This window comes from Chiloscyllium punctatum, unplaced genomic scaffold, assembly GCF_047496795.1.
Source record: "Chiloscyllium punctatum isolate Juve2018m unplaced genomic scaffold, sChiPun1.3 scaffold_196, whole genome shotgun sequence".
Lineage (NCBI taxonomy): Eukaryota > Metazoa > Chordata > Chondrichthyes > Orectolobiformes > Hemiscylliidae > Chiloscyllium > Chiloscyllium punctatum.
Genome location: NW_027309930.1, coordinates 341,915 through 351,675, shown reverse-complemented (window position 1 = coordinate 351,675; position 9,761 = coordinate 341,915). Strand labels below are relative to the sequence as shown.

The window sequence follows — 9,761 nt, the reverse complement described above, 5'->3', positions numbered from 1 at the left end:
GAAAGGTTAGTGGAGGTGTTGCGGATGGTTCACTGGAGGTTGTGCTGTGAGCTGCCTCAGACATTCAGGGAGACTTGAGGAGTTGGTGACCCAACTCTGGATGGAGGAATGGGAGTGTATTGACAGCATCTGGGTCTGTAACATGAACAACAAATGGAGCAGAGGCTGCAGAGAGGGGAAGCTCTGAAACCATGGTGAGAGTGTGTGTGGGGAAGTGGATCTATCAAATCTGTCTGTGTGTTAACAAGGACACATGCATTCTCTCGCTCTACCCCTTAAATACACCCATGCACTCTCTCCCTCCCCTCCCACCACTCAAATACACTCCCCCCTCTCTCACACGCAGGCATACCCTGTCTCTCACCCCCTCACGTAGACACTCCACCTCGCTGTCAAACACACACATCTGCTTGAATGCAAACACACACACGCACACACACACACACATCTGAGCTGAATTTGCATTTGCCGATTTGTATTTGCAGATGCATTATATTTTGTCAAAAAATATATAAATTGTATACAGTCAGTCAATACGGTATTTTATAAACTCCTACTTTGGACATAAACCCAGACTGACTCCACGTGAAGACACAGACACACTCCAAACAATACCTCACTGTAAAATACATTGCCCGATTGGAGGGTTCACCTCCTTTACATCGATAATACCTGAAGGTGTCTCCAGGCAATGACTTGAAATAAATTCTCTGCTTTGCATATTAAACAATCAAAACCTTAATCTCGATTCTAACTGATTAAAGATTTAGGAACCATTTCGATGTGTTCAATTCATGCACATGAGTTGCACAACCTTTTGATCTTTCCTCATAAATCCTGTTTCTAAGATCTTCTCTCTCTAACACCTGATGAATGAGCAGCGCTATGGAAGCTTGTGTTTTTAACTGAACCCGTTGGACGATAACCTGGTGCCGTGTGATGTTTGACCTTGTCCAACTCAGTCCAAAGCCAGCACTTCCATGTCATGGTTTTTTATTGGTTAGCCAATATTTTCTCCAAGCAAATAAATTTTCCTAACTCCGTGTGCTCTTGTATTTTATATTAATCCTTTGTCAGGCACTTTATGCATTGCCTTCTGAAAGTCCAGCTATAATACATCATTCGGATCCCCTTTGTTCACCTTGTTTGTCGCATTTAAAAAAAAATTAAATAAATCATTCAAACAAGATTTACCCGTAATAAAACCATGTCGACTGTGATGGATTGTGCTTTGACTTTGAAAGTCTCTTGTTAATTTCTTCATAACTGAAATAAACAACTTGCCTTCAGTCCCAATCGTTTACTCATACCTTTCCATTCCCGAGTGAAGTTTTTTATTTGAAGTTGTTCCATTTCCATAACCTCGACAGTCCCTTTCACAATTCGTTGTGGCAGGAACGAGGCTTTAAAAGATCGGCTCCAATTGCTGTTTAAGAGGCATGAGTGGCTGATTGGACTCATTCTGTTCCTGCTTTACTCACTCGATGGGCTGAATGTCCTCCTGGTGTTGCTACATTATAAACTCGATGGATTGCATGCCCTGCGCCTATTCCTGACCAAACGGCTCAAGATCTCAATGTCCTCCTCCTGTTGCTCAATGACAGGTTTGGAGATGTATGGACGCTCCCTTCTGTTATGCCACGTTTTGAGGGTTGAATTGTGCAGGCAGGCTGTATTGCCCACATAGGTAGCTAAGTGGTTAGCACTGCTGCCTCCCAACACTAGATATATGGGTTCAATTTCAGTCTCGGTCACTATCTGTGTGGAGTTTGCACATTCGCCCTGTCCCTGCAAGTAATCCCATCGGGTACTCCAGTTTGCTCCCGCAGTCCCAAATTGTGCAGGTTAACTGGACTACTCATGGAAAATGTCAGGAGTGCAGAGATTGTGCTGGGGGGATGAGGGTTTGCATGGGATGGTTTTCAGCATATCAGTGTGGAGTCGATGGGTGAAATGGCCTGTTTCAACACTATAGGGATTCTATGAATAACACCTTTGTTGCAGAAATCATTTGAGGTAATAATCTCTGAGTTAATTCCAATGTGATTTCCTCAATGAGGAGATTAATTCTAAGCACATCACTGGTTAGAGCGTGGTGCTAATAACGCCAAGGTCGTGGGTTCGATCCCCACACTGACCACATGTAGCGCTTGTGTTGTTGCTGTGTTTCCAAAAACGTGCCCTACAAAGCCGGAAGCGTCATCTGCGCAAGAAAACATTTGACAGGGAGAGACGCACGACTTGATCGCCGTACCCGTGATGACTGGTGGATGTTGTCTGTAGCAAATCAACCAGTCTCAGTTGTTTTCACCAACAAATGCAAAACATGAAATATGTGCAGTATTCGGCAGACCTGGCACAGTCTCGGAGGAGAACCAGAGTTCAGCCTTCTCTTCAAATCAAAGATTCGTTCATGTTATATTCCTGGATCTCTGTTAATACTTGTCACATGACTTCCAGAGGGAATTCCCTCGCTTGCTCACCTCTCATGCATCGACACTGGAGTTATCATATCACCAGCAATATCATAGAGCCATTAATAAAAGCAAATTACTGCGGATGCTGGAATCTGAAACCAAAAGAGAAAATGCTGGAAAATCTCAGCAGGTCTGGCACCATCTGCAAGGAGAGAAAAGAGCTGACGTTTCGAGTCTAACTGATTAAAGATAAAGATAAAAACAAAGGGGGAGTATTATGGAGCTATTTATACCACGCTGAGAGAAGGTGAGTCAAGGCTCCAGATGCAAAGGTGATAATGACAGTGCATGGAGAGATTAAAGGGAGATTAAGAGGCGTGAATGACCCAGGCTGAAGCCAGAGCGATGTGACAAAATATGTGAGGGATGGGTGAAGCAGAGACAAAATGGAAAACAGGGGAGACGGGTAGCAAAGCGGGAAGAGGAGAGCAAAAAGGTATTGAGAGAGTGGGGAGCGAGAGAAAGAGAGACAGTCAAGAAATAAGAGGTACAGAACAGTGAAAAAAACACAACTAAAAAAGTTAAATAAAATAATTGAAATAAAATTACCTGAAGTTGTTTGAATTCAACAACTTCAGACAATTTTACTTCCTGTTTTTATTTATCTTTTTTTATCATTTCACCTGCACTATCATAGAGCCATTAGATATGGACAGCACTGAAAACACAGTCTTCGGTCGCACTCGTCCATTCCGAACAGATATCCTCAACTGATCCAGCCGCGATTGCATGCACTTGACCCATTTCTCTCTGAACCTTTCCTATTCAAGTACACGTCCAGATTCCTTAACAGTATTGGAATTATACCATCCATCACCAGCTCGTCTGGTAACTTATTCCAGAAACGCACCACCCTCTGCGTGCAGCCGTTGCCCCTCACTGCCTTTCGAATTCTCACCCTCCCACACCAGATTTATACCCTCTAGTTCTGAACTGCCCCACCTGAGCGAAAGGAACTTGTCTATTTACCCGATTCATTCCCCTCATGATTGAAAAACCTCCGTAAGATCAGCTCCCAGCCTCTGACGCGCCAGGCGAAATAGTGAGCGAGTGTTCAGCCTGTAAACGTTTGCACCTTTTCCATTTACAAATGTAGGATGATGTAGCATGCTGTCTGAAGCAATCATTTTAGCAGCTGACCTGTCGCTGACAAACTCTGCAGGAAGGACTGACAACTTGCGAAATATGCTGTCAAACGAAGATTTCATAAGCAACATGAGTCATTGAGCAAAAAAAGGGAATTGACTTCTGAGCTGTTGCTGACACCAAAGCAACTGCGTCGTTCGGGAGCAGAAAGAACCCCACTGATAGATTACAATTCAAATGCATTTGGCATAAGGTTCGTAGCAGTTAATCAGCAGCACATAACCCTGACTCCAAAGGTCTGTGAGTATCCAGAAGAACAGTGAGCGATCGTTGAAGGTACGGTTCTCCAGACGAAATTTGTCAACGTGAGAAGCTGCAGCTGAGCTGGTGGCGTTGCGATTGAAATTGCATGCGTCCGGACATTGTGCTTAATTTTAGATATCAGAGCAAATGGTTAACTCGAGTATGCGCGTTCGGAAAAGTCAATGTTTTTTTTGTTGAAAAGCTTTGCAACGAAAGGAAATACTTCAGGCTATCGTGCGATCGATGAGAAGCAGAAAATGCAGAGCAGCCGTGGTTGTGGGCACCGGCAATATAGGCATTTGCTTTCGGTGGCTCGCCTGCGTTGGTCGGTTAGCTCAGCTGGTTAGAGCGTGGTGCTAATAACGCCACGGTCGTGGGTCCGATCCCCACACTGACCACATACAGCGCTTGTGTGGTTGCTGTGTTTCCAAACAATGTGCTCCACAATGCCGGAAGCGCCATCTGCGGAATAAAACCTTTGACAGGGTTAGACGCATGACTTGATCACCGTACCCGTGATACCTGCAGCAAAATAACCAGTCTCAGTTGTTTTCACCAACAAATGCAAGACATGAAATATGTGCAGTATTCGGCAGACCTGGCACAGTCTCGGAGGAGAACCAGAGTTCAGGCTTCAATGAATCAAAGATTCGTTCGTGTTATTTTCCTGGATCTCTGTTAATACTCGTCACACGACTTCCAGAGGCAATTCGTTCGCTTGCTCACCTCTCATGCATCGACACTGGAGTTATCATATCACCAGCAATATCATAGAGCCATTCATAAAAGCAAATTGCTGCGGATGCTGGAATCTGAAACCAAAAGAGAAAATTCTGGAAAATCTCAGCAGGTCTGGCACCATCTGCAAGGAGAGAAAAGAGCTGACGTTTCGAGTCTAACTGATTAAAGACAAAGATAAAAACAAAGGGGGAGTATTATGGAGCTACTTATACCACGCTGAGAGAAGGTAAGTCAAGGCTCCAGATGCAAAGGTGATAATGACAGTGCATGGAGAGATTAAAGGGAGATTAAGAGGCGTGAATGACCCAGGCTGAAGCCAGCGCTATGTGACAAAATATGTGAGGGATGGGTCAAGCAGAGACAAAATGGAAAACAGGGGAGAAGGGTAGCAAAGCGGGAAGAGGAGAGGAAAAAGGTATTGAGAGCGTGGGGAGCGAGAGAAAGAGAGACAGTCAAGAAATAAGAGGTACAGAACAGTGAAAAAAAAACACAAATAAAAAAGATAAATAAAATAATTGAAATAAAATTACCTGAAGTTGTTTGAATTCAACAACTTCAGACAATTTTACTTCTTTTTTTTATTTATCTTTTTTATCATTTCACCTGCACTATCATAGAGCCATTAGATATGGACAGCACTGAAAACACAGTCTTCGGTCGCACTCGTCCATTCCGAACAGATATCCTCAACTGATCCAGCCGCGATTGCATGCACTTGACCCATTTCTCTCTGAACCTTTCCTATTCAAGTACACGTCCCGATTCCTTTACAGTATTGGAATTATACCAACCATCACCAGCTCGTCTGGTAACTTATTCCAGAAACGCACCACCCTCTGCGTGCAGCCGTTGCCCCTCACTGCCTTTCGAATTCTCACCCTCCCACACCAGATTTATACCCTCTAGTTCTGAACTGCCCCACCTGAGCGAAAGGAACTTGTCTATTTACCCGATTCATTCCCATCATGATTGAAAAAACCTCCGTGAGATCAGCTCCCAGCCTCTGACGCGCCAGGCGAAATAGTGAGCGAGTGTTCAGCCTGTAAACGTTTGCACATTTTCCATTTTCAAATGTACGGTGTAGCATGCTGTCTGAAGCAATCATTTTAGCAGCTGACCTGTCGCGGACAAACTCTGCAGGAAGGCCTGATAACTTGCTAAATATGCTGTCAAACGAAGATTGCATAAGCAACATGAGTCATTTAGCAAAACGTGCAATTGACTTCTGAGCTGTTGCTGACACCAAAGCAACTGCGTCGTTCGGGAGCAGAAAGAACCCCACTGATAGATTACAATTCCAATGCATTTGGCATAAGGTTCGTAGCAGTTAATCAGCAGCACATAACCCTGACTCCAAAGGTCTGTGAGTATCCAGAAGAACAGTGAGCGATCGGTGAAGGTACGGTTCTCCAGACGAAATTTGTCAACGTGAGAAGCTGCAGCTGAGCTGGTGGCGTTGCGATTGAAATTGCATGCGTCCGGACATTGCGCTTAATTTTAGATATCAGAGCAAATGGTTAACTCGAGTATGCGCGTTCCGAAAAGTCAATGTTTTTTTTGTTGAAAAGCTTTGCAACGAAAGGAAATACTTCAGACTAACGTGCGATCGAGGAGAAGCAGAAAATGCAGAGCAGCCGTGGTTGTGAGCACCGGCGCTATCGGAATTTGCTTTCGCTGCGCAGCTCTGCTCATGCCAGCGCAAGTTTAGTGTGGGGCGTGAACCCACGACCGTGGCGTTATGTGAACAACGGTCTAACCAGCTGAGCTAACCGACCAACACGTGCTACTGCGCGAAAGCAAACACCTTTATTGCCAGCGCTTTCAATCACTGTGTCAAGGATTCCTGCCCGCGGGGAGCCACCAGGCACTCTTGATAAACTTTGAGATGTGAGCCTGTCGGGAAGAGGTCGTCTTTCTAGTAGTTATGGGGGCAGCACGGTCAGCGCTGAATTTTAAATAAAAGAAAGTAGGAATGTCAACACAGTCAATTACTGTTTCCGGGGTTAAAGGGGAAGGATTTACTGTTCCAGTATTTGAACCTATGATAATAGAAGGACCTAAGGATACAGTTACAGGGGAACTGTTGTATATCCCTGATATAGGAAGTAACTAACTAGGGAGAGATTTAATTACCCTCTTAGGACCGGAGATTGGCATTCAGGAAAAAGAATTAGTTGTACAAATGGCAATGTTGACAGAAGATGTGGAGAGAGAGGTAGACCCTATTATATGGGCTAGAGAAGGGAATCGTGGAAAAATACAGATCCGTCCCAGAGAAATAAGTTGAAAAAGGAAAGTGGATGTTGTTTATGAGCGACAATATCCCATTTCCACAGAAGGTAAACGAGGACTGCAGCCAGTAATTGAGGTGCTAGAGATGGCCTGTTGGAGCCATGTATGTCTCCTTATAATATCCTAATTCTACCAGTGCGAAAATCCGATCGAAGTTATCGATTGGTACAGGATTTGAGAAGATTGAATTGTACGTAATTAAGTATGATCCCTCATGACCACAATTTAAAGGATGCCTTTTGGGAGGAAAGTAGGAATTTTTTGCCTTTGAATGGAAGATCCCAAAAAAGGACGGAAACAGCAGTACTGGTGGACCGTGCTCTGCCAGGGGTTTACGCAACCCCCGAATTTATTTGGACAGATGTTAGAACAAATATTGGAGAAAGTTAGCAGCCCCAAACCCTGTTGCCATATGTAGACGACCTCTTAGTAACAGGAAAAAGCAGAGAAAGAGTAGTAGAAGCACCGAAAAAAAATTGAATTTCCTTGGTCAGCAGGGACTGCGAGTATCTAAAAACAAATTACAATATGTGGAGCGAGAAGTGAAATACTTGGGATATTTAGTTCGTGAGGGAAGCGAAAGGGAAGCCTGGAATAATAAAGGGAATAGTGGGGATTCCGCTGCCCAGGAATAAACGGGAATATCATAATGTTTGGGTTTTAAGGGGATATTGCAGATTGTGGATTTATTCTTATGCACAAAAGACGAATAAATTATATCTCAAACTATTAGAGGAGGAACCAAAGTGTCTGAGTTGGGAAGAGAAGGAAAAAGAACTATTTACGAATTCAAAAGAGATCTGATCCATGCCCCCGTGTCCGCCTTAACTTCTCGAGATAAACCTTTCCATCTCTTTGATACCGTAGATAAGTGAGCGGCTTTGGGAGTATTAACCCAGAGGTGGGGAGGAATGAAACAGCCAGTAGCATATCTTTCGAAGCTTTTGGATCCAGTATCACCGGGGGTGGCCTGAGTGTGTGCAGGCCGTGGCTGCTACTGCACTGTTGGTGGAAGAAAGCAGGAAGCTTATACTTGGGGGACCCCAAATAGTAAGCACCACACACCAAGTGAGAACGATCCTAAACCAAAAAGCTGGGTGATGGTTGACACGGATTCTGAAATATGAGGCAATATTTGTAGAAAAGGATGATCTAGTGTTGGTCACGCATAATTGTTTAAATCCAGCTGCCTTTCTTTGGAGAGGAGAAGGAGAATCTCCTCAGAATCCAGAGCACGACTGGCTTGATGTTATAGAATACCAAACTAAGGTCTGCATGGACCTGAGAGATGTTCCGCTTCATGCAGGAGCCGGACTTTTTACAGACGGATCATCCCATGTGACTGAAAGGAAAAGACATAATAGGTATGCAGTTGTAGATGGGATGAAAGGTAGTGTGGTAGAGGCAGGAAGGTTGCCAAATGGGTGGTCAGCTCAGACCTGCGAAATTTATGCATTGGAAAGTGTCCTTAGGGCGTTAGAAAATAAAGAGGGAGCAGCATACAGTGACTCTAAATATGTATTTGGTGTTGTGGGCACTTTCGGAAAGATATGGCAGGAAAGAGGACTGATCAATAGCCGGGGGAAGGAATTAGCACATGAGGAGTTGTTTAAACGGGTCTTGGAGTCCCTATTACTCCCCAGAGAAATAGTAGTGGTGCATGTAAATGGTCATCAGAAAGGAAATGAACCAGAAGTTAGGGGGAATAGATTAGCCGATGAACTGGCTAAGGAAGCAGCCCTAAACCCACAAGAAGTGGTGATTCATTCCCTAATACCTACTGTCCCTGATCCCCGGAAGCTCCTGTATTTTCTGAAAGAATTGAAAAAGAATTGAAAGATTTTGGTGCTGCAAAAAACAGCAGATGGGGATTGGAGGTTACCTGATGGAAGGGAAAATGATAATGGGAGAAATTATGGCTGTCCTATATCAAGGCAGCCATTGGGGAGTACAAACAACGTGTCTTTTAGTTCTTAGGGAATATGGATGTAATGGAATATATACAATTGCTAAACACATATGTGATGGATGTTTCATATGCAGAAAGGTAAATAAGAAAGTCTTGAGAAAACAGACCCCGGGAGGAAGAGACCCGGGATTGAGACTCTTCCAGAGTATACAAGAAGATTATCGTGAACTACCCAGAGTAGGAAGACTAAAATATATGCTGGTCATAGTAGATCATCTGTCTGGTTGGGCTGAGGCATACCCCCGAGCTCCTGCCACTGTGAGTGTGGCGTGTAAAACAATATTGGAGCACATAATTCCCCGATATGGGCTAGGGAACCATATACATTCCGACCAAGGAACTCATTTTACCTCTAAAGTGTTACAGGGGTTATTGAAAGGGTTGGGAATTTTCTGGGAGTTCCATACTCCATGGCACCCATCATCATCAGGAAGGTTTGAGAGAATGAACCAAACACTCAAATGACAGCTCTCTAAATTGATAATAGAAACTAGACTCCCTTGGACCAAATGTTTACCTATAGCTCTCTTGCGAGTACAAACAGCCCCAAGGAAAAAATTGGGACTATCCCCTATGAAATCATATTTGGATTACCTTACCTGAGAATGAACGGAGAATTGACAATTCCCGAAACTAAAGACTTGTTCTAAAGAAATATATACTGGGCTTGTCCGCCTCTTTGTCTCTCCTCAGGAAACAGAGTTTATTGGCACAGACTCCACCCCTTGAATTCACCGTTCATCCCATCCGGCCAGGAGATTGGGCCTTAGTAAAATCGTGGACAGAGACTAAATTGCAGCCGGACTGGGAAGGGCCATATCAGGATCCTTTGATTACCGAAATTACAATAAGGACAGCGGAGAAAGGCTGGACTCACTACACTCGGATCAAAG

The 9,761-nt window shown here is 44.1% G+C and overlaps 1 non-coding gene across 1 annotated transcript; it reads left to right on the top strand.

Annotated features, from left to right (window-relative positions):
• The first annotated feature begins 4,190 nt into the window (after positions 1 to 4,190).
• On the top strand, positions 4,191 to 4,264 carry trnai-aau (transfer RNA isoleucine (anticodon AAU)). Its single transcript has one exon. It is a non-coding gene; the product is annotated as a tRNA-Ile (tRNA).
• Positions 4,265 to 9,761: the final 5,497 nt, after the last annotated feature.